Below are 25,159 nucleotides of genomic sequence, written 5' to 3' on the forward strand. Positions count from 1 at the left end.
CGGCGGTCCTGCGGGGGATAAGGGTTAGGAGGCCGTAGATGGAAATGAAGTCTCGCACACTCAACAGAAAAGCAGATGTGATAAACGACTCAATTGCGGGTCAGAGAGGAAGCCGCAGAGGCTCTGGAGGATTATTCCCCGTGATTGCTCCTCTAAGAAGTCGCTTTGTTTTCCAGTCCGACTGCAAATGGCCTCCGGTTACCTTTGTTCTGACAAATGAATGCACTTGATGATGAATCTGAATACTGATGAGCGTTTATTTCGACAAGTGAGGGCGCTGATAATTTGTTTGTTGTACTCTTGCTTTCCGTAATGAGCTCCGGGTGGCTGCCAGGGCTTACACGCATTATGATAAATGAATTTTTGGCCCCCTTTACGCCCACTCTTCAAGGTTGAAGAATACAGAGCTGGGCAAAGCTTACCAAAGCAATCCCAGAGGAATGTGGGGGGGAGTTTGTGTGAAATAACTTGCACAAAAAGTTGAAAAGGCTGAATCTCAGGCTGAGGAAGGTCTGATTAAGTTGTTGTCGTTTTCTAAAACAACTGAAATAAAATTAGAAAGAAAAAGCTGGTGGCACTTAATTTGGAGTGGTCCTCATCAGCAACATATCAGAAGCATCTGAGTACATTCAGTAGATTATTACGAGACTTTGAATTACCTGGAACCCAAAACCTAATCCCAACTTTCATGTTGGCCCTAATCGTAACCTCAACCCAAAACCTAATCCCAATTCTCATCCTGGCCCTAATCCTAAACCTAACCTCAACCCAAAACCTAATCCCAACTTTCATGTTAGCCCTAGTCCTAATCCTAACCTCAACCCAAAACCTAATCCCAACCCTCATCCTGGCCCTAATCATAACCACCATCCTGGCCCAGCCTCTAACCTCAACCCAAAACCTAGTCCCTAGTGAAGAACTCAGCTGTTCTTCCCTGTATCTGGAGAGTCTAGGATCTGTAGACACCTGAGAGATCACTGATCCTCTAACAGCTCTAATACTGACCATCCCACCATCCTCAACCAGCTGCTGCTGTAGACCTGCTGCTGATACCAGTCTGGAACCGGATCTTTACTGAGATCAAATTAAGGGCCAGGGTTAGAGGGCTAGTCCTAGGTTAGGACTGGGGCCAGGATGCGAATTGGAATTAGGTTTTGGGTTGAGGTTAGGTTTAGGACTGGGGTCAGGATGAGGGTTAGGATTAGGTTTTGGGTTGAGGTTAGGGTTTGGACTGGGGCCAGGATGATGGTTAGGATTAGGTTTTGGGTTGAGAATAGAGGCTGGGCTAGGATGAGGGTTAGGATTAGGTTTTGGGTTGAGGTTAGTGGGTGGGCCAGGATGAGGGTTAGGGTTAGGATTAGGTTTTGGGTTGTGGTTAGTGGCTGGGCCAGGATGATGATTGGGATTAGTTTTTGGTTGAGGATAGAGGCTGGGCCAGGATGAGGGTTAGGATTAGGTTTTGGGTTGAGGTTAGTGGCTGGGCCAGGATGATGATTGGGATTAGTTTTTGGTTGAGGATAGAGGCTGGGCCAGGATGAGGGTTAGGATTAGGTTTTGGGTTGAGGTTAGTGGGTGGGCCAGGGTGATGGTTAGGATTAGGTTTTGGGTTGTGGTTAGTGGCTGGCCAGGATGAGGGTTAGGATTAGGTTTTGGATTGAGGTTACGATTAGGACCAACATGAAAGTTGGGATTAGGTTTTAGGTTGAGGTTAGGGTTTGGACTGGGGTCAGAATGAGAGTTGGGACTAGGTTTTAGGTTGAGGTTATGATGAAGATTAGGGCCACAATGATGGTTAATATTAGGTTTTGGGTTGAGGTTAGGATAAAGATTAGGGCCAGGATGATGGTTGGGATTAGGTTTTGGGGTTGAGGTTAGGGTTTGGACTGGGGCCAGGATGATGGTTAGGATTAGGTTTTGGGTTGAGAATAGACACTGGGTCAAGATGAAGGTTGGGATTAGGTTTTGGGTTTAGGTTATGATTAGGGTCAACATGGGTTAACATAAGATTAACATAAGATTAGGGCCAGGATGATGGTTGGAATTACATTTTGGGTTGTGGTTAGTGGCTGGGCCAGGATGAGGGTTGGGATTAGGTTGGATTTTGGGTTGAGGTTAGGGTTTGGACTGGGGTCAGGTTGCTGGTTAGGATTAGGTTTTGAGTTGAGGTTATGATTAGGGCCAGGATGAGGGTTACATTTAATACACAGGGTTTTTTCTTCAACTTCAACAGCTTTGAGAAGCTCTTTTTTGTACTGAAATCCATGCCACTTATCAAATAAACATGGATAAGAAAGATGCAGGAAGTAAAAGTATGTCACTGAAGGAAGTGGAGACAAAGAATGCTCCAGTTTGCACTTAATGCTGCTTTTGAGGCTACATTTGAAATCAAACATAGAACACAAAAGGAAACTCAGACAATAGCCGTTTTCAGCAGCATTGTTAAGACGCCTCCAGTAGAATGTTCCTGTCTGAAAGCTGGAGACGGTCTCAGAGAAATGCCCTTGACCTTAACGTATCACTGAGCTTTGTACTTGACCAAAGCTGTCTGAGTGTGTCTCATACGCACTCATGCAGTGGCCATTCATCATATCAGAGACTCAGGTTACGCCATAATGGACAATCCTCATATAAAAGCATGGAATCGATATTCACACAAATGGCAAGCTCATGTTTTCCAGCTGTGATCAAACACAGTGCATTATGCTACAACCAGGGTTCAATTTATTGCACATTTTCCCCCTTAATTCAACGGCATTAAATCAACCTGCACCTGTCTCGGGTCTGAGGTTTCCTTCTGGGGCTATGAGGCAAATGTTGCAAACAAGTAACGAAAGCCTACAGCAAAGGGTTAGAACAAACGAGGCGGTACCTTGGACAAACTGCAGTCGGATGGAAATCTCATAACAAACATTGTGCTGATTAGGACCAATCACCGTTGGGAGCAGAAGTCAGAAAAGCCTAGTTGATTGGTGGTCACTAGGCCAGGTTACAGCCAGGGGTACTGTGGATTGGGGGATTGTGGCCAATTGCAGTCAGGGGGAGGACTCAGAATAGCAAATGTGGTCAGTGGTCATTAGGAATCACAGTCACAGTCAAGGGGAGGTCTTAGAACAAACAAGGTGGTAGTTAGGACCAATCACAGTCAGTTGGACGTCTCAGAACTAACAAGGCTGTTATCACAGTGAGGGAAAAGTCTCAAAACCAATTATTATTAGTTATTGGGACTAATCACATTAAGGAGGAGGTCTCAACAATCAAGGTGGTCATCAGAACCAATCCCAGTCAAGTGGAGGACTTAGATCAAACGTGGTGGTTAATATAACCAATCGCAGTTAGGGGGGAGGTCTCAGAACATAGAAGGGTGTTTTTGGGATCAATCACAGTTGGGAGGAGTTCGTAAAATGGTAATTCTGGCTAATCACAGTCAGGGGGAAGTCGCAAAACCAATGAGGTGGTCATCAGGACTAATCAGAGTCAGGGGGAGGTGTCAGAACAAACAATGTGATGATAATGGCCAATCACAGTGAGGGAAAGGTCTCAGAACCAATGAGGAGGTTATTGGGACTAATCACAGTCAGAGGAGGCCTCACCAAACAATGTGGTTATCAGGACCAATCCCAGTCAAGTGGGTGGCTTTAGCTCAAACAAGGTGGTTAATATGACCAATCACAGTCATGATGGAGGTCTCTGAACAAGCAAGATTGTTTTTAGGACCAATCACTACTGGGAGGAGGTCTCAACACTAATGAGGAGGCCATTCTGGCCAATCACAGTCAGGGGGAAGTGAGCTTTAGGAATTGTTTTTGGTGTGCAACAACTAATGGGTGATAAATGCACACATAGGTCATTCTATATCTCCTATCTGGGATCTCTAGAATCTCCTAGATAAACGTTTTGTTATTTTTATTTGTATTATTAAATCATTTTTGATGATTAATAATACTAATTACATTAAATTTTCACTATTATTAATGATTGATGTATGTTTTAGGCACAAGATAAATGAAAGGTGATAGGTGGTGACTAGGAACAGTCATAGTCATTAGTCATTAGTCATTAGTCCCAATTGCAGTCAAGAAGAATTTTATGTCTCTTAGATAAATCTCTTTTTTTTTTTACCAGAAAAAAATCTTTATTGAAGCAGTTTTGAAAAACAAACAAACAAACAAATACATAAATAAATAAATAATTAAATAAATAAATTATGTTCACTATTAATAATAATTTATGTATATTTTAGGCACCATTTATACACTTTATACATGTATACACAAATATTAACCAATAATATATATGTTTGGTAAAATATGTTATATCAGTAATTAAAAACAATATGTCTGTCCTGAAGTTTTGGTCAACTCTGTTACCTCTGATATAAAGCTCCTGTCACTGTGGCTCCTAGGAATAATATTTTATTTATGATCTTACTACATCATATCTCTATTAGTTCAATAATACATCTGCTGCTCTAGTGTATACTTCATATATCCACATCGGCCCTGCTTACTGTTATTTATTGGTTGTTGTTAAGAGCTCTTCTGTAAATTTAGTTGTATTTATTCTAATAGTGGACGTCTGTTCCTGTGTTCAATGTGTACAGTACTGTGACACTGCCATCCTTCCTTTGGATAAAAAAGTGCTATCTTATCTTACCTTATCTTAACTGTATTAAACTTCTTCTGGGGGAAACACATGGAAGGCAGTGAGATTATGTCTCAAAATCTCATTATTTTGTATGAAATGCTAAGGATACATGTCCAATATCTTAAATAGGGGTCACATCTTTAAACTTAAAGTAATGATAATGTGTTGATAATTCTAGTTTGAGGTGAGCACATGAAGTTAAGGCACAATATAGTGGAAAATGTCAACTCTGTTAGTGGTTTAAATGGTTTAAACTGTTTAATGATAACAAAGTCGACTGATGAGTCCAATCTTTATACCCGCAATTCTATAATGGGCCGTATCACACACGCTTAGCACCTCAAGACCACTGTAAATAGAGAAATATAAAAGCAGTATTAGGAACTAATCTAAAGTCAGGCTTCATCTAAAGTTCTCTGTTCTGAACATAATCCATCAGAACCTCACCCCAGAGGGACCGGGCTCTAAAAGAGAGAATGCCAGTTTTAACCAGTCTCTAAACTTATACAGCAAGGAAAGTTCTCAAAATGGAAATGTAGACTCAACCACCCTCTCTGACTGAGTCTTCTCACAACAGATTGGACTACCATACCATGTTGTAATAGCAAAGGTGTCAAATATTGAAGTACAAATACTTCATTACTTTACTACAGTAGACATGTTGGTTATCTAAACTTTACTGGAGTAATTCTTTATTTTTCAGACTTTTTACTTCTACTTCTCACATTTTCACCCAATTATCTGAACTTTCTCCTCCTTACATTTTAAAATCAGCCTCGTTCCTCCTATTTCATTTCCCTTTGTTTTCATTCCGGCTCGTCATCAATAAAAACCCTCTCCAGATAAATCTCTCCATCCGGAAAGTGTGAGTCTGATCCTGATTGGATGAGAAGTATAAACACACACCATTCTGACTCCCTATTGGTTTATAAGAGATCCATCACACCTGCACACGTCCCGTCACTCTCCAGCAGCTCACAGCAGACGTCTGTAGTCTAGTATGAAGACTGTGTCCGTGGCAGAGACTCAAGAGAGCTGCAGTGAAACGTCCCGACTGAGCCCCACATTTACACTCCAATAAAGCTTATTGATCACACGCCTCTGAAGTCTGACTTTCTGCAGCTTTACAAAACTTCTAGACAACGACTCCTCATATTTTCCTCCATGAAGCTCATGTTGATGCTCAGTAGAGCACAGAGACGCTCCTTTAATAGAGCTGATATTACTGAAATGCTTCATTTTCAATGGGCAGATCTGCAGCTGAAACAGGAGCCTAGTGCAGCCCAACATTTTTAACATCAACATTTTAATAGATCATTCTCCTCATTATGACTTTTAGAGAAATGGGTTTTGGGGAGGGGGGGGGGGGGTAGTGCACTATAGACCCCTGTGGCGCGGCCTAAGCTTTTGGCCTTTGTTTTCCTTCCATTACTTTTACTTTTCTACTTGAAGTCGTTCTGAAACCAGTACTTTTACACTTTTACTGGAGTAAAAAGCTTCAGTTGATACTTCAGCTTCTACAGAAGTCTTTTAAAACCTAGTATCTCCACTTCTATCTCTCTAGAACTCTCTATAAATCTATAAGCTCTAGAACATCTAGAACATGTGGATTTAGGTTATGGTGGAATTCTGGGTTGCAGTTAAGGTGGTTGTAAAGTCCTATTAAAATAGCGAGGGGTCCACCACTGTTGTTGATGAGTGCCACAGCTCTGGAGAAAAAGCTGTTGGCAGGTCTAGCTGTGCTGGCTTTGATGGTCCTGAGTCTTCTACCAGAGGGAAGTGGTTGGAGGAGGTGAGGATCAGGGTGAGAGGGGTCAGCTATAATCTTCTTCCCAGTGAGCTTCATGACCCTGCTGTTATATATGTCCAGTTCCTTTGAAAGATTACACCTAATGGCCCTCTCTGCCGCCCTGAGGATCCAAACCAGATGGTTATAGATGATGTGAGGATGGACTTGATGATCACTGTGTAGAACTGGATCATCGGGGCCTGTGGAAGAGTGTTCCCAGACACTCGGGGAATCAGATCAGATTTCAGATTTCATTGCATTTTTCTTGGTTAACTGTTTCCGCGTGAAGCAGGGCGTGATTTTGTCCATCAAATTTTGATTGGATGATGAAAAGTGGGCGGGCTCAGAGCTGGATGCTAGTCTACAGTCAACCATGGAGAACACCACACTGACACCAACAAATGTCCAAATATGAACACCCCTTTTAATTAACCCATTCAGCTACTTTGTTGCTACTAGTCCCTGCAGAGACACATTGCCAATAGAATAAGACACCCTAGAGAAGATAAATGGGAACATTTGGCATGCTTCAAAAATCTAGTAGAAAGTCTTCTCTGGACAGTAGAAGCAGGATCAACTCTTTAACACCCTGGATTTCAGAAGAAAAAAGAAATGAACAGGTGTCCCAATATTTTAGTCCATAGTGATCGTCATCAAGATGGCGCTGCGAGGGGCCGTCTCGGCATAGAGCTCTCTAGTAGTTTATATGTTTTTACTTGTTTTTGTCAGGATCTCATTCTCATGTTCTCCCCCTGGGTAATCCCCTGTCAGGAGCTGGGCCTCCCTCTCGTTAACCTCATGCACAACACCTGGGACTGTGGCTACAAAAACCCTCAGCATTCATGAACTCACTCCCGGGAATTCGCTGTGTCTTTCTGGGTCCAGAGACTGCCATGGTCTGCCCAAGCTAAAGCCATCATTGCCATGCCGCTCGTACTCGGTTTGGTCTTGGGTGACTCTGCTCTTGTTGTCTGTTGACTTTGTTTATAGCGCCTTGCTTCGTGGTTTTGCTTTGTCCATCAGATTTCGTACACTCAAGCCCTGCCCGGTTTGCTGTTTTGCTCCAGTTTGTATTGTTTATCAGTTTTGTCCCTTAGTTTGCTGCTACCCTGATTTACCCATCCTTTGTATTCCCACTCTTACGTTCTCCTGCCTTTTGTTTATTAAAGTCTTGCATCGTCAAATCCCTGCAAGTGTTTCCTTGTATGTCATGGTCATGCCTGGATTTTGTGTGCTTTATGCAACTCAAACCCCATTATTTACACCAGAGGACAACTGCTTAACATAAGACAGTCCACATCTGAATGTTTTCCACCATCACTCATTTCATGTTTATACTGCTATGGTTGCACAATATTTAATCTGTATAGAGCTGCTTACTGCTATTCAGTGAATAACACTGTAAAGCACACTGTATAGAAATGTCCTGGTGTAGTCTCTGTATACTCTGTATACTACTGTTCTCTGTGTATTGTGATTTGTCTGTAAATTATATGTAGTGTAGCTGTATATTGTTAACACTAGAGAGACACTAACAGCCGGAACAAATTCCTTGTGTGTGTGAACAGACCTGAGCAATAAATCTGATTCTGATTCTGATCTATCTAAAATACGTGTTAATACAACAAACAAATATAGACAGACAGACAGACAGACTGATAGATAAATGGACAGACAGACAGGCAGATAGAAAGATACATAGACAGACAGACTGATAGACAGATAGACAGACTGATAGATAAATGGACAGACAGATAAACAGATAGGCAGACTGATAGACAGATAGACATATATATAGATAGACAGACAGACTGATAGACAAATAGACAGATACATAGATAGACAGACAGACTGATACATAGATAGACAGACAGACTGATATATAGATAAATAGGCAGACTGATAGACAGATAGACAGACAGATACATAAATAGACAGACTGATAGATAAATGGACAGACAGATAAACAGACAGAAAGATACATAGACAGACAGACTGATATATGGATAAATAGGTAGACTGATAGACAGAGAGACAGACAGATAAATGGACAGACAGACAGACTGATAGATAAATGGACAGACAGATAAACAGCCAGAAAGAGACATAGACAGACAGACTGATAGACAGATAGACGGACAGATACATAGATAGACAGACAGAATGATAGACAGATAAATTGACAGACAGACGGACAGACAGATAGATAGATAGACAGACAGACAGGCTGATTGATAGATAGATAGACAGACAGACAGACAGACAGATAGATAGATAGATAGATAGATAGATAGATAGATAGATAGACAGACAGACAGGCTGATTGATAGATAGACAGATAGATAGACAGACAGACATACAGACAGACAGACTGATTGATAGACAGACAGACAGACAGACAGACAGACTGATTGATAGACAGACAGACAGATAGCTGAGAAACAAATAGGTGTCTGACATTCAGAGCTCTGTGTTAACACAGGATGGTGATGGCTCATTGGTTAGGGTGTTGGGTTATTGATCACACGGTTGTGGGTTCAATACCTTGGGTTGCTAAGCCTGCCCTTAAGCAATGGAGACTGGTTTTCCCAATATTTCCAAGTTGCAAATCCTTTGATTTCTCCTATGAACAGATTCCTCACCATCAGTTACCATTCCAGTTGCTTTGGTGTCATCTGCAAATTTTAGCAGTTTCACTGTGTCATGGTGGGTCATTTCTGTTGGAGAGAGGTAGCATCTCTGTGGAAGTCCCCTTGAAAGTCAACACTAAGAGGTACAGATTACATATGATCTCCTGGGTGGATGTAGTGAGGTAGGGGCCTTAGGCAGAAGACAGGAATGGGGCACTCTGGATACACATGTTTAAATGAATTCCTCCAGACTCTTCTCATATCTCTCTATTGATTTACATTTCTGAAGGAACAAGCCTAGTGTAGAAACATTATCTAGAACCCGACCCTGAGAGCCTTGGCTTCATCAATTCTTATCAAATATTTGGCAACCAGTGAATCAGGTGATCTCAGGTTCATTTTTTTCAGGTGGGCGGGATTCTGTTTTTGGTGTAAACCGACAGTAAGTTGTTATGCTTGCACTTTGTTGGTCTTTAAAGTCACTATTATTGGGAATTTCTGGAAAACTACCATCATATGGAATACCAATGGCATTGACAGCTCTATACGCTACTATGGGGTTGTGGCGGCTCAGTGGTTAGGTTGTTATGTTATTGATCACAGGTTGGGTTTGATACCTGGGCTTGCAAAGCTTGCCCTAAAGCATGGTCCTTAACCCTTTCTGCTTCAGGGGTGCTGAAGGCTGACCCTGCACTCTGACCCTGGCTTTCTAAGCTGAAATATGCTAAGAGGTAATTAGCGTACCGTTATAATGACAATAAAGGCACGTATAAACATGAATGGACATGAAACATCACAGAATTCCTCTCCGCAGTGTAGCTTAATGCTCAATTGCCTTGGTTTTATTGGTTTGTTTACACACAGCTGTGCCGTCATATAACCACCCATTAGCATTACTGGGAGCCAGGCTGCACTGAAAGTTCTGAGAGCAATAATAATGATGGAAAAATAACAGCTATGTTTAAAACGTTTGATACAGGGTCTCATTTGGCTTCTTTTAGGGTCACTTTCAAGCTCTGAATCTCCCATTATACCACATTCCAAAGATGTCCTACTGGATTCAGATCTGGTGACTGGGAAGGCCAGGTAAGAATACCAAACTCATTGCCATGTTGATGAAACCGGTTTCATGCGGGAAGTAGCCATTAAAAGATGGTAAACTGGTCATGAAGGGATCCACATGGTCAGTAACAATACTCAAATAGTCTTTGGCCTTCAAGCCATGATTGATTGGTAATAATGGACTCAAAGTGTGCTGTTGGCATGAAATTCTCACCTTACCATCTGTGAAAGGATCTCAGCAGAAATCCAGATTCATCAGACCAGGCTACGTTTGTCCAGTCTTCAACTCCAGTCCAGTGTTGGTGAGCCTGTGCTGAGCCTCTGCAGCCTCAGCTTTCTGTTCTTGGCGGACAGAACTGATCCCCGACGTGGTCTTCTGCTGTTGTAGCTCATCCTCCTTAGGGTTGGAGGTACTGTTGTTCACTCTGAGGTGCTTCTCTGCTCTCCACAGCTGTACAGAGTGGTTATCTGAGCTACTGTAGCCTGACCATTCACTGTTGACCTCTCTCATCAACAAGGTGTTTCCGTCTGCAGAACTGTAGAGTCTGTTTTGCTGAGACAAGTGAAGGTCACAGAAGAAACCATGGTTGATGGTTGTTTCACTTTGTTTATCCTGCTTCTGTTGGAGTAACTGTCTCTACTGTCCAGGGAAGAAGACTTTCTACTACATTTTGGAGGAGGATTTAATGGCATTCTGCAACAAGAGCGTTAGTGAGGTCAGAATGTTGGATGATGATCCACCATCCTCAACTCCTCAACTCATCCCAAAAGTACTTGACGGAGCTCCACCACCATCATTCCAGAGAACACAGCTTTTCCACTGCTCCACAGCTCAATGCTGGGGGGCTTTATACCCCTCTATAGCCCACATCTGGTATTATTAGGCAGCATGGTCCCAATAGGTTCATGATGTTGATCTGCTCCTGCAGAGAGTCCTATTTAATTGGCAGTACTTCTCTATAGCTCTAAGTTGTGAGTGTGTGCATTTGCACATCTGTGTCAACTTAAACGAGTGCAACTTAAAGTAGCTGAACGCATTTATTAAAAGGGGTGTCCATAAATATTTGGACATAGTGTATTTCTGTTACTCTTTCATAAAATTTAGATTGGTGATCATCATCATCATCATCATAGCCCCGGACGGAGTGTGCAGGCATTTCCGATACTTTAATGCTATTTCCAGAGCCGGTGTCAGCCAGAGGCTGCAGCATCGATACCGTACAGACAGCAGTGGGCTGAGACGGGTATTTTTGGGTACTGATGAAGGGCTTTTTTTTCCTCTCTCTCTTTCTTTTGTCATAGGATTCATCAATCATCAGGCCTAAAATAGAGACTGGAAATGCTCTGGAGCTGCAGACACACTTTACTTAATCCAGGCACTCACTGGAGCGGTTACACCCCGCTAAGTTTCCTCACGTTCCGGCCTGAATGGAGATCAGCGGTACGGTTGGGGAGGCTAGGGAACAAAGTGTTACGTTGCTGTCCAGTTAAAAATATGTATCTCCTTAACTCTGATTGCACGTTAATGTTAAAAAGAGTCTACTCCAAGTTATTTAGAGCATTTCTATTGGTCCATTCATTCAGAATTATTTACACAATGGAGATCCATGGTTTTCACTGGACAACAGCAACATGTACATTGTATTACTCAGAATCAGGCATTAATGGTTATTGGTTGGCACATTAAAGATATCTTACAATTGTACAGTTCCAGACATTAAGGATTCCGACTATAGGAAAATTGTGATATCATATTCAGTAGTATTTCCCCAATATGCAGCACTATATACAGAAGATGTTTTAGGCCTTTATCACACTAGTCACGTCTCTCTCAGTGAGAGAGTTTTACTGTACAAGCTCCAGATCTCATCAGAACAGATAAAGCAGGTGAAGATAAATCCAGTAAAAAGGAGAAACAAGAGCTTCTCATTCTGAAGAAAGAAAGTAGTGAGATCTTGTCTGAAGAACAGAGCTCGGTTCCTCCAGGGTTCTCCTGGATGCCCCCCAGTCCAGCCAGCACAGCGTGGAGGATGTGTTCAACTCCAGCAGCAGCAGCAGCAGCAGCAGCTCACCTGTTCTGAGGAGAACTCTAAATAATACTAGATGAGGAGAACTTTGGAGATGTTCTAATGATGAACACAGTGATTGAGAACCTCCACCACTTGGAATGTTATTTGTACATAAGATCTAGAGTACAGAGTATCTAGTATAAGGTTCTGTGGCATAACACTGACCTCTATTCTGTGTAAAGGCCTCAAGCCTTGCCCTCAGAGCCTTAAGATGTAGACCTCATACTGACTAGTGTTAAGATGCGAAGGGCCCACGACCTTATGAACATGCTTTGGTAGCTATGCTGGGCAAGGCCGGCCAACTGCACGCTAACATGGCAGTAGGCTGGTGGCTGAGGTGCTGATGATGCCATGGTAACAAAATTGAGTGGACATGCTAGTGCTACAGATACATTAACGCCACAGTGTGTCTTCACACCACTTCCGTATACAATAGTATTTAAGCTAGACCCAACCTCAGCTTACCTAAGACTGCAGCTCCTCTCAGCAGCTCAGCCAAATGTAGTCCTCAGACCGTCAGTACCAGAAAATGTCTTTTCTAGGCAAACAAGAGGCCGTTTTTGAGCATGCAAGTTTCAACAAAGTCCGTAAGTCAGTCAGTCAGTCAGTCAGTCACCCACTCAGCCAATAAGAAAGGGAAATTGCCTCTTCCAGGCCCGCCCAAAATGTCCACATTTTTTTCATTCTGAATAATTCTGAAGATTCAATGGCTACCGGATATTAGGGTTTCTATACCGATAATATTAATGTGTACATGGAGTTATTATTATTATTATTATAAATTTTATTATTATTATTGGATATCCAGTAATTGCAAACGTGTGCTGCATGCAACCTGTCAATCCATTGACTTCCACAGTGAAACGGTATCGAATTCAGACAATGCTGAAGTGTTTATGACAGCTGAGTGCATCCAGACTATGTGCAGTCTGTCAGCCCCATTCATCACTAGCCAGTTTCTGACCACAGGGCCACTGCTGACCAGATATTGTTGGGGATGTGGTCTATTCTCAGTACAGCAGGGACACTGACACGGTAGTGTTCATATAGTAGTGTGTTCGGTAGTGTGTGTCTTGCTGGTATATAAGACTAAACTCAGGAATTAGCAGTAATTAATTATTTAATTAATTCCAGTACCCCAAATACCAAAACTGTAATTTTTCCGCATTACAGTAAAAACTCATTTACTGTGTGTCCAAATGTTTGTGGACACCCCTTCTAATGAACACATTCAGCTACTTTAAGTTGAACCCAGTTCTGACACAACACTAGTCTACAAAAGAAGTACTGCCAATAGAATAGGACTCTCTGGAGGAGCAGATCAACATAGAGCTATTGGCACCATGCTGCCTAATGCTAGATGTGGACTAGAGGGGTGTAAAGCCCCCCAGCATTGAGCTGTGGAACAGTGGAGGAACTGTGTTCTCTGGAATGTTGTGGTGCTCTATCCAGTGCATCCATCTAATCTGAATGAATGAATCAAAACATGAATCAGAATCAGAGCTAATGACATAATCAGAAGGTGAATCAGCATCAGCATCAGAACTAAAACATGAATCAGAATCAGAGCTGATGACAGAATAAGAACAAGAATCAGAACAGGAATCAGAATCAGAGCATGACTCAGAATCAGAACATGAATCAAAAAACATTAATCAGAATCAGAACATGATACAGAATCAGAATCAGAGCCAATGACAGAATCAGAACATGAATCAAAACATGAATCAGAATCAAAACTAGAACCAGAATCAGAGCATGATTCACTGTACATCAGAATTCAGTGATTGGTTCATTTGGTGTTGCTGGTTAATCTGATGAGTAAGAACTTCAGTCCAGCTCTAGGTGGACTGACCAATGGGAGAGCTCGAGTGGTGCATCTCTCCAGTTTGTTTCCAACCAGCACTTAATGGTGGAATTAGACTGGTTCTGTAATACTGCAGAGCTGAAATACAAACATATACAATACTGAAAAAAAATGAACCCAATATTTAAGAAATTAATTTTTAATACCTAAAAATCGTTTGACCTTCTCAGAAGACATAGGAAGGGTTCTAAGGATTCTCCACTGTAGTAAATACTGCTTGACTTTAATGCTGTTACAGTGACCGGTATTCATGAGAATTTTGCTTATCATCCTAATTACATATTTATTAATATTCCATATTACGTTAAATAACATCTCTTAGGTCGGGATTTCGTGTTTCCAGTTGTTCCAGTATTTATTATAAATACTCTTCATGGATTATTCTGCATTAAGTCCAGATTCTAAGTCAGGAACTTCCATTAATTCCAACAGCACATAAAGGTCATATTACCCACAATTCAACGAGTGCCTCATTCTGAAGCAGCAGGTGAAGCGATTGATCACCTGCGTTTCTACTTAACCAGCACTGGCCTGCTTCCTCATTACCTGAGCTCGTTACCACAGTAACCGCAGCAAACCCTCAGCCTCTGGTTGCCGTCGGCCACCACCATGCTATGTTTCCACGGTGACATTCCACTGTGCTCGTTGGGCTGGAGGTGAAGCCTACTGTACACAACAGATCACAACAGGTGGAACTCATACATCCACCTCATGCTTTGCAGGCTGCAAGAAGATTGTCACGTTTGATTGAAAGCGGCGTTTTAAGAGACTCTGACTGATCCTATTACACTCTTCACAAACAGCTGCATTTTTACAGGCATTTTGATGCAATTCCAGACATTGACTTCCTTACTTTTTCACTGTCACTCTCTCTCACGCTCCCACTCTCTCACTCTCAGTGCTCCACTGAACTAGTTATCTGCTCAGCATGTGAGAAAACCACATGTCAGGTTTTCTCCTCCCTCTCCGGCCCCCGAGGCAGTAATAATGATGGAGCCTCTATCGCCTGTGACATGCTGCTGCTCATTCTATACACGACTGTGAACTGAGCTCTGACTCGCAGGGCACTGGATCAGGATCCTCCCCGTTCAGTCAAACCCAACCGCTCCCTCAAAAGCAGCTCTCGCGCTCCAGCCATTATTGCTCCTTTCTGGTTCCTTTAGCGCCGATTCAGCCTGTCAGATCTCATCTGTCAGACCCAATCAATCCACCTGTGCCATTAGTGTCAACTAGGGATGTAATCAGATATGAATACATTAGTCTAAATGAACAGGTGACACATTCTAAACAGAGACCGACGCCAACAGGAGGCGCAATGTTCATTTTTTCAGAGCGTAAACGAAACAACTTGCTTGTTTTTTTAAACTCTCACTGCAGAGTTTCTAATAAATACATAAATTATGAATAATAAAAAAAACATTTAAAACAAACAAAATAAACATAAAAAATTATAAACATATACATAAAAATATAGAAATTATAAATAAAATTATAATTATAAATTATTATATAATTTATGTAGAAAAATATAAAAAATACATAAAACATATATATATATATATATATATATAATAAACAAATTATATAACAATCATAACAATAAGAATCATATATTTATATATATTCTGCAATCCCCATGATGACAAAGTGAAAACAGAATTTTAGGAATTTTTGCAAAAAGGAAAAACTCAAACATTGCTTTGACAAAAGTATTCAGACACTTTACTCAGCACTGTGCACAGCGATTGCAGCTTCCAGTCTTTTTGGATATGAAACCACAGGTTTTGCACAGTTGTGATTTAGGGATTTTTTTACAGCTCTGTCTAGCTGGGCATCCATTTTTAGGTCTCTCCAGAGATGCAGGGGCAGTGGTGGCTCAGCGGTTCGCGCGCCGGGATAGTGATAACAGGGTTGTGGGTTCGATTCCTGGGCTCGGCAAGCTGCCACTGTTGGGCCCTTTACCCTCTCTGCTCCCCGGGCGCTGGAGTTGGCTGCCCACCGCTCTGGGTGTGTGTGTACTCACTGCCCCTAACACATATGTGTGTGTGTTCACTACCAGATGGGTTAAATGCGGAGGACACGTTTCACTGTACAGTCCACACTGTACAGTGACAAATACGTGCACCTTTAATTGGGTGCTCTGGTTTAAGTCATACCACTCATAGAATTGTCCCTTAGCCACTCCTGTGTTGTCCTGGTTTTGTACTTAGGGTCATTTTCTTGTTGGAAGGTAAAACTTCGGCCCAGTCTGCATTCCCAAGCACTCTGGATCAGGTTTTCATTAAGAATATCTACATTCAGTAGATTCAACCCTTTAAACCCTGATCAGTCTCCCTGTCCCAGCCTCTGAAAAACACCCCCCCAGCATGATGATAATGCTGCCACCACCATGCTTCACTGTAGGAATGGTATTGGGCAGGTGATCAGCAGCGCCTGGTTTCCTCCAGACATGATGCTTGAGTCCTTTAGGTGCTTTCATGTCTTTTACTAAGGAGAGGCGTCATTCTGTCATAAAGACCATAATGGTGGAGTGCAGTGGCCTACAAAGCCAAGACTGGACCAGCCCGCAACTCCGTACTTGATGGGGGCGATGGTCAACGATCTGCTCCAAGAGCCCTTCCAGCTTCAAGTACGGCTCGGCTCGACCCGGCATCCTTTAAGATCCACGGAAGACGAGCGCCCAGACTTTTTACTGTCCTGCACCGAAGTGGTGGAACGAACTTCCCCTGGGTGTCCGAACAGCAGAGTCCAACGCTCGCTGTCCTCAAACCCAGACTGAAGACCCTCCTCTTCTGAGAGTACTCAGGCGAAGAGAAGAGTACTATGGTCTCCATATTGACTTGTGTTTAGTAGAGTCTAAGATTAGAGGAGCTCTGAATTCTAGTCTTTTTAAACTAGCTGAGGTTCTTCTTGAGTAACAGTGAAGCTCTTCTGTATGTTGCTCTGGAGAAGAGTGTCTGATAAATACTGTAAATGTAAATGTAAATCCCCCTTCAACTGTATTAGCTACCCCCCCCCCTTCACAGTGTGTGTTTTATGTACTAGTTGTTTTTTAATCACCTTATTATTTTATTTGAATCCCAGGTTAGCTTGATGGCCTGTTTGTATCAGCTTTATATGCCAGCATAGCAACAACAATATTATATTTATAGTATAAAAAACTTTTAATATCTTTCCATACATTTTAATCTGACAATTAATCACATGCACGATTTTAACCAGTGGAACAGTCGAGGGGATAGGATGTGTCCGGAGGGATGGGATGTGTCACGACACCGGATCTCTGACTTTTTATCACACACTTGTCCAGCCTACCTCGCCCCAATCCTTCCTGTACATGTCAATAACATCTAATAATAGTCTAATATAATGCCAGTCCATCTTCTCCTTCTTCTCGTATGTTGAATCACTGACTGTGCCCTCTACCCCCTGTAGTGACAGATGGTGAGAAAAGGAGGATTGGATTCTCTCTGCTAATAATAGGGAGGCCTTGGGCCATGAGAGCCTTTTTTTTCTCTCACGCCCAATAATTTCACATTCTCTCACCCTCAGAAACAGACGTGATAATTGTTGTTTGCAGGTTGACACGTGACGGGGCTGAGTGATTGAACCTACAGGTAATGGAGGTAATGGAAGCAGCTTTGTCTGTTTTCTTTACTGACAGGAAACATCAGGCTCATCACAGCTGGTTCTAAAGTGCAATTAAGCACAATTTTGATCCATAAAAGTTTTCACACACATACTTCTTGTAGCATTTGGGTAAAATCACAGATCTTTCCAACAATAACCCATTTTAGGTCGATAAATTACACTTTTGCTGTTCCAAACCTGGCTAGTGCGCCTCCTAGAGGTTATAAACACCTGATGAAATAGAGAGCATTTCTCCTCTATAGAGGAAATGCACTGACGCCATGTTTCTGCTGGAACACGCCTACTTTAGCTGGACTGAGTGGCGAAACAATCTGCAACACGGCTGCAGCGTTTATTAACAAGCGACCGTTTGCTCAAGCTAAAGGCGGCTGGACTCGACAGCGATCCATCCACATTCCCAAAGGACCAACTGTCCATGGACAGCGATGTGAAGTCAGGAACGTCCAGCTAACCGAGGCTTAAGACACACCCATTTAGAGGATAAAGCCTCGTATCTAAGAGCACAGAGTCGAGGGGAAACGGTCTTAGGAGTGTTTTCCACTGATTGGAGGATGTGGAAAGTATATTTTATCATAAAACAGTTTTCTAAAGTAATTTATCTAAGTTTAACCGCCATTAGCTGAATAGAATGGTCAATGGCATTTCAACAGTGGGAAGAATCTCTGCTCTTTACTGTGAAAAAGGGTCTGAGGTATAAAACTGACCTCTATTCTGTTTCCTGTAGCATTTCCTGTGACCCTCCCTGGTAAAGGACTCAAATCTTGCGCTCAGAGCCTGAAGATTTAGACCCCATACTGACTTGTGTTTAGGTGTGAAGAGCCCAGGACATCATCAACATGGCTTATGACTGACTGATTGTTGTGTTAGTGATGCTGACACTGTGGTAGTGATGCTAAAACTGCAGTAGTGAGGCTAACTCTGTGGTTGCCATGCTTAATGTAGAGTCAACGGCTGGCACGGTAGCAGGGCTAACACTGCAAAAGTGATGCTAACGCCGGGGTAGCCAGAGTTGAAATGCATTTGCTTAAATATTGGCATAAATACATTTGTAGAAATAAATACATTTTTTGCATCTAAACTCGACCCCAAAAAACTAAAAACTACCGGGGTAAAGGGATGTAATATGATAAAAAATACAATACTTTGCTACATAAAATATACCATTTGAAAATGTTCCAAGACTTGAAAACATTACTGCACCAAGAGCCCTTCCAGCTTCAAGTACGGCTCGGCTCGACCCGGCATCCTTTAAGATCCACAGAAGACGAGCGTCCAGACTTTTTACTGTCCTGCACCGAAGTGGTGGAACGAGCTTCCCCTGGGTGTCCGAACAGCAGAGTCCAACGCTCGCTGTCCTCAAACCCAGACTGAAGACCCTCCTCTTCTGAGAGTACTAGTGTGTAGAGTGTAGAGTGTGTGGAGGACTGTGTCTCCAGACTGACCTCTGTATTTAGTAGAGTCTAAGATTAGAGGATCTTCTGGATTCTAGTCTTTATAAACTAGATAAGGGTCAGAAAGGTTGTACATCTGAAGTCGTTCCTATTTCAATGCAATTGCTATACTGTTGCAACACGGTTGCTATGATATTCCAGGTGGTTTCTGTAGTGTTGCTAGCTGTTTGCTATAGTGTTGCTAAGTGGTTGCTAGGTGGGTGCTCGGGTGTTGCAAGTGGTTACTGTGTTGTTGCAAAGTAATTGCTCTGGTCTCACAGGTGATTGTTAGGGTTTTGCAAGGTGGTTACTATAATGTTTCTAAGTGGTTGCTGTGGCCACCCAGGTACTTGTTATGATGTTGCTAAGTGGTTGCTATGAGGTTGCTAAGTGGCTGTGATTATGTATGTTAAATAGTAGGCTATGGTGTTGCTAATTGAATCCAAGATGGATGCTACAGTGCTGCAAGGTGGTTGGTATAGTGTTGCAAAGTGATTGGTGTGCTCGTTGTTGCTAAATGGTTGCTATGGTGTTGTTAAGTAGTGGCTATGGTGTTGCTAACTGGATGCTTAATAGTATTTCTTAGGAACCTCAGGTTTTTCTGAGTGAACAGTGAAGCTCTTTTCTACGTCGCTCTGGAGAAGAACGTCTGCTAAACGCCTTTAATGTAAATGTAGATATAACATTAACACCACTGACAGCTGAAGTGAAAAGCAGCCATTATCTTTGTCTACAGCAGCTCCTGTCAAGGGGTGGATACATTAGGTAGCAAGTTAACAGTCAGTTCTTGAAGGTGAAAATGGGCCAGCGCAGGAATCTGAGACACTTTGACAAGAACCAAACTGTGATGTTCTAGACAATGACTGAGTCAGAACATCTCCAGAACATCAGGTAGGTATTGTAGGGTGTTCTCGGTATGCAGTGGTCAGTACCCATCAAAAGTGCGCCAAGGAACCAGAGACAGGGCCATGGGCACCTAGGGATCACTGTTGCTCATGGAGGCCCCACCCACCTCAGAACTTACAGGACTTCTGCTGCTAATGTCTTAGTACCAGATGCCACAGGACGCCTTCAGAGGCCTTGTTGAGTCCAGGTCTCGAATGGTCAGGTCTGTTAATGTTACGGCCGATCACTGTAACGTAGCTAGCTTACACCTACATGTAAGATTAGCGTTGGACTGGTACATAATTGAAGCTGGCTCCACAGATAACCACAGTATTTGCCAGCTTTGACACCTGATGTGTTGATGGCTAGCAGAATGTAAAGCCTGCTACAAGAAATAGCTCAACCATGTTTGTAAAAATAAGTCTCTGCTCCAGCTTTAGTCCGAGACCCAGTATGGTGGCAAAAAGGGACAACACACCCCCACCTGTCAGGAAAATATACCCTTTTCATATTGTGACCTTTTTTGGACAGCTGTCATGTTTCCACCCAGACCTTCAGCATTTGAGGTTATTGAACGAAACGGCTGCAGTAAAGCTTTTTACAATCGCAGGAAAGGAAGAAGCGTAAAAAAACAGACTCTTGTATCAAACAAACAAAAAACTGTCCTCTTATTAAACTCACCTGGAGTTAACATGCTGTTATTTCAGGCCTGTAGTTCATTAAAACGAGGAACACTCAATTCTGTGAAGCCTGCAGATACACAACATCGAATTAAAAATGTTATAGTATTGTCATGCTGGGTAGGCGTGGCAGGAAACTGGAAACACTTGCAGGGATGGAACGATGCAAGACTTTATTAAAACTCTAACAGGGGAAACACAAAACAGGGAATATAAAGAAAACAAAGTGACAACTGTGGCAGGACTGGGCAAAAATAACAAAAATGAGGAACCGGGAGAAATAAACACAATGCTGGGTAGGGAAAAGCAAGGCGACTGAGCAGTACTCCGAAGGGACAAGGGGATAAGGAGAGCTTTTTTTAAAAGCAAGACAGGGCAGGAGGTTAAAAAAGAGCAAGGCAAAACTAAACAAAACCAAGAAGCAAAATTTCGGACAGGCTAAAGCTAAACCAAGCAAAACCAACAGAGTAATAAAAGGGGAGAACAAGGAGCAAGGTACAATGGTCAGAGTAGTGATGGGTATTAGTGGTAATATTAACAGTGGCCGATAGTTAAGAGTCCATTTAGGTTTGAACATGGTCATTAGACAGGTAGCAGTGGTAGGAGGGTGTGCAGCTGGTCTGGCATGGGTGGTGGTGGGTGGGGGGCCTGCTGGTTGTACTGGTAGGTAGGCAGCTGGTCTGACGCAGGTAGAGGGGACCTCAGCAGGCAATCTTCCAGCAGGTCAGGCTGGGTGACCATTTACTTGGAGAAGGTAAAAAGACGGAGCTAGTTCTGATGCAACTGAACTCTAAGCTGGGTGTAAATCATTGTCAATTGAATGTACCCCTGTACCTAAATCCTAACCCTAACCCTACCCTAGAATCAACCCTAAATCCTAACCATAACCCTAACCTTAGTCTAAAACCTTAAATCTAACCCTAAAAGGGTTACATTCAATAGACAATCTTTTACAGTTCAGTTGCATTTAAGAGACATTCAGTTGAATGTTAGTTGAATGCCTGGTGAGCATCTATGAGGCATCTACAGTGAAAAATCCAGGTATATAAGTGATACCAGAAGTTGTCTCATATTTATATTCATTTCATAGGGAAATTTTCCAGACAACTAGTGTTGCAACCACATGCACGTCTGGCAGTCCACAATTAAAAAAAAAAAAACTTGTAAAAATGTCTATCACAGCAAAGTGTTGACACTTTCCCTGACATTAGCTTTGGCAGAAAGCCTCTAATATACGTTAACATGAGGGGATTGTAGTAGAATATGGAGAGACTGACAGGAAAATTGACGAAAAGGTTTAGTACTTGTCTTTGTTGCGCAAGGTATCAATTATGCAATCTTCTGGAGTGAAAAGGTGTTTGCCTTCCCAGACGATGCAACCAAATAGAAGAGTTCATTAGGTTCAGTGGTCAAGAATTAGTGTGAGTGCTTCAGTTAATGACCAGCCTTGAATTGGGTCAGGCCTGTCCAATCTAAATCTAAATTTGGCCTTTGAATCAGAGCGAAACTGGCAGCACATGGTTTGTCCAGTCAGGCACATCAGGCCATGAAGTAGAGAGATTCCTGAAGAGGTTGCTCTAAAGGCTCTAAAGCTCCACCAAACCACCAGTCAGCGCCATAGTGTCTAAATAGAGTACGTTTGGAACAGAAGTCCATCTTTTTTGGAGTGGCTGCCTTCCCAAAATCATCCAGGAAGGGGAAAGAAAGAACACAATAAGAACATCTGAAGAACTACAGACCTCTTTTGCTTTAGCTAAGGTCAGTGTTAATGTCTATGCATATAAATGCTCTCAATTTCACCAATAAACACCTGGAACAGTGTGTTCTGGACTGATGAATCTAACATAGTGCTTTTTTGGCCAAAAAAGGCCTTGTTATGTCTGATGAATGACCATTACTTCTCAAAGTAAGAACCTCATACCAACTCTGAAGCATGGTGGTGGTAGTGTCATGGTTTGGGTATGGTTTGCTGCATCAGGATCTGGACACCTTGCAACCAGTGAGGAAGCTATGACTTCTGCTCTGGGTCAGAGAGGTTTTAGGAGAATACCAGGTCATCTCACAGCGAGCTGAAGCTGGAGTGCAGTTGGGTCAGGCAACAGGACAATGACCCAAAGCACACAAACAAGTCTGCAATGGTTAGCTGTTGTGTTTGGAGCTTGTATTTCTCAGTAAACAACTACAAAACATTTCAAACTTCCCTGCACTAAAAAAACACCCTAGCTAAGCCCAAAGGCCAAGCTGGGGAAATCAATTGCAAAATGACAAATGATAAATAAATGGCAGAGGATGGGTTTGTGTAAACTAGATAAGAGCTTTGAAATTCACGCTAACTTGCATTGAGAGTTTATTAGGAGAATACCAGGGAGCTGAAGCTGGAGTGCAGCTGGGTCTGGCAACAGGACAATGACCCAAAGCACACAAACAATTCTACCTCACAATGGTTAACTCTTGCGTTGTCTTAAGGGTCAAAAATTAATTATCTTTTTTTTTCAGGGAGAAATTTTACAACTTTTCCTTGCATGACCACAACATTAGATAAAGTAAGTAGATTGTCTTCGGGTCATTTTTGACCTAAAGGACAGTGGGAAATATAGTGTATAATTAGGAATTAGGGCACACTACAGTTATCTGCACTACCTTGGATTGCACTGTGAGTACAGCTACCCCTCCGCTGAATGCTAATGATCAAGTGTCTCTGAATTTTACAAGATTTACACTGTAAATAATGAAAAGGTCTTTGAATAGAAAAGCATAGGACTGATTTGGAGCGTATATTTCTCTGTAAACAAGTACAAAACTTCTAAACCTTCCCTGCACTGAAACAGCACCCTAGCTAAGCCCAAAGGCCAAGCTGGAGAAATCAATTGCAAAATGGCAAAATGGATGACCGAGGATGTTTTTGTGTAAACTAGCCCTTGGGCAGAAAGCGCTTTCGAGTTCACGCTAACTTGCACTTCTATCAGTCGTTCTGTTTACCAGACGCTGCAAAGAGCTTAAAAACAAAACCAGCGTTTCCATAAAGCAGTGGGAAATCCAGTCACCAGGAAACATGAATAAATTCCCTTTCATTTGTTAGCATCTCTTAGCCATGCGGGCCATCACCTGTTGGGGAAGGGAAGGCTGCCTCTGTGAAGCTGCTCCTCTAAAATCCCACTGCCTCTCAAAGACAGAGGTGTTGGAAGCTTAACACTTTGATCACAGCTGCACACAATTCCCTGCAGATGTTTGGCTTAGCAGCGTGCAAATCTTAAAAGTTAACAGACCTTACAGGAAGTTCATTGGGCTGTCTGCATTATTACAGTGCGATGATCAAGTGTGTGTTTTTGCTCCATTTAAACACATGAAGTCTTCCCAGGGTTCAGACTTCTTTCATTATCAACATCAAAAGAAACGGAATATACACTATATGGACAAAAGTATTGGGACACATGCTCATTCGTGGTATTAAAAAGAGCTGATCCAGCTTTTGTTGGAGTAACTGTCTCCACTGTCCAGGGAAGAAGACTTTCTATTCAATTTTAAAGGAGCATTGCTGTGAGGATTTGATTGCATTTACTGACACAAACATTAGTGTAGTCCGGCTGTGTGATGATCACCACCCCACTTCATCATTCCCAACCCAACATTTTGGATAAGGCACCACCGTAATTTTAGCAGTTCGACTGCTCCACAGCTCAATGCTGGATATATACCCCTCTAGCCCACGCCTCGCATTAGGCAGTGTGGTGCCAATAGGTTCAGGCTCAAGCAAAAATGGGATCCATGGTGAAATCGTGATTGAAAAAAATATAAATGCTCTAATTTTGCCAATAAACACCTGGATGAGTACTGGTGTGATCTGGACTGATGAATCTAAAGTGGTGCTTTTTTAACCAAAAAGGGCCCTGTTATGTCTGATGAAATGACCATTACTTCTCAAAGTAAGAACCTCATACTAACTGTGAAGCATGGTGGTGGTAGTGTCATGGTTTGGGGATGGTTTGCTGCATCAGAATCTGGACACCTTGCAACCATTGAGGAAGCTATGACTTCTGCTCTGGGTCAGAGAGTTTTTAGGAGAATACCAGGTCATCTGACAGCGAGCTGAAGCTGGAGTGCAGTTGGGTCTGGTAACAAGACAATGACCCAAAGCACACAAACAAGTCTGCCTCACAATGGTTAACTTTTGTGTTTGGAGCTTGTATTTCTCAGTAAACAACCACAAAGCTTCTGAAACGTCCCTGTACTGAAACACCACCCTAGCTAAGCCCAAAAGCCAAGGTTTATCTGCATCAGAGAGTCATTTGCACATCTGTGACAAGAAGTAGCTAACTGCATTGATTAGAATAGAAGGGATGTCCACAAACATTTGGACACATAGTGTAGTAGATATTTTTCCTTATTATTAGAGTGTAAGAACTTGTTTAAAGGAATTTATGGTAGAATTCATGTTATAAAATTAAATGTGTT

Source organism: Salminus brasiliensis, chromosome 5 (assembly GCF_030463535.1).
Source record: "Salminus brasiliensis chromosome 5, fSalBra1.hap2, whole genome shotgun sequence".
Classification (NCBI taxonomy): Eukaryota; Metazoa; Chordata; class Actinopteri; order Characiformes; family Bryconidae; genus Salminus; species Salminus brasiliensis.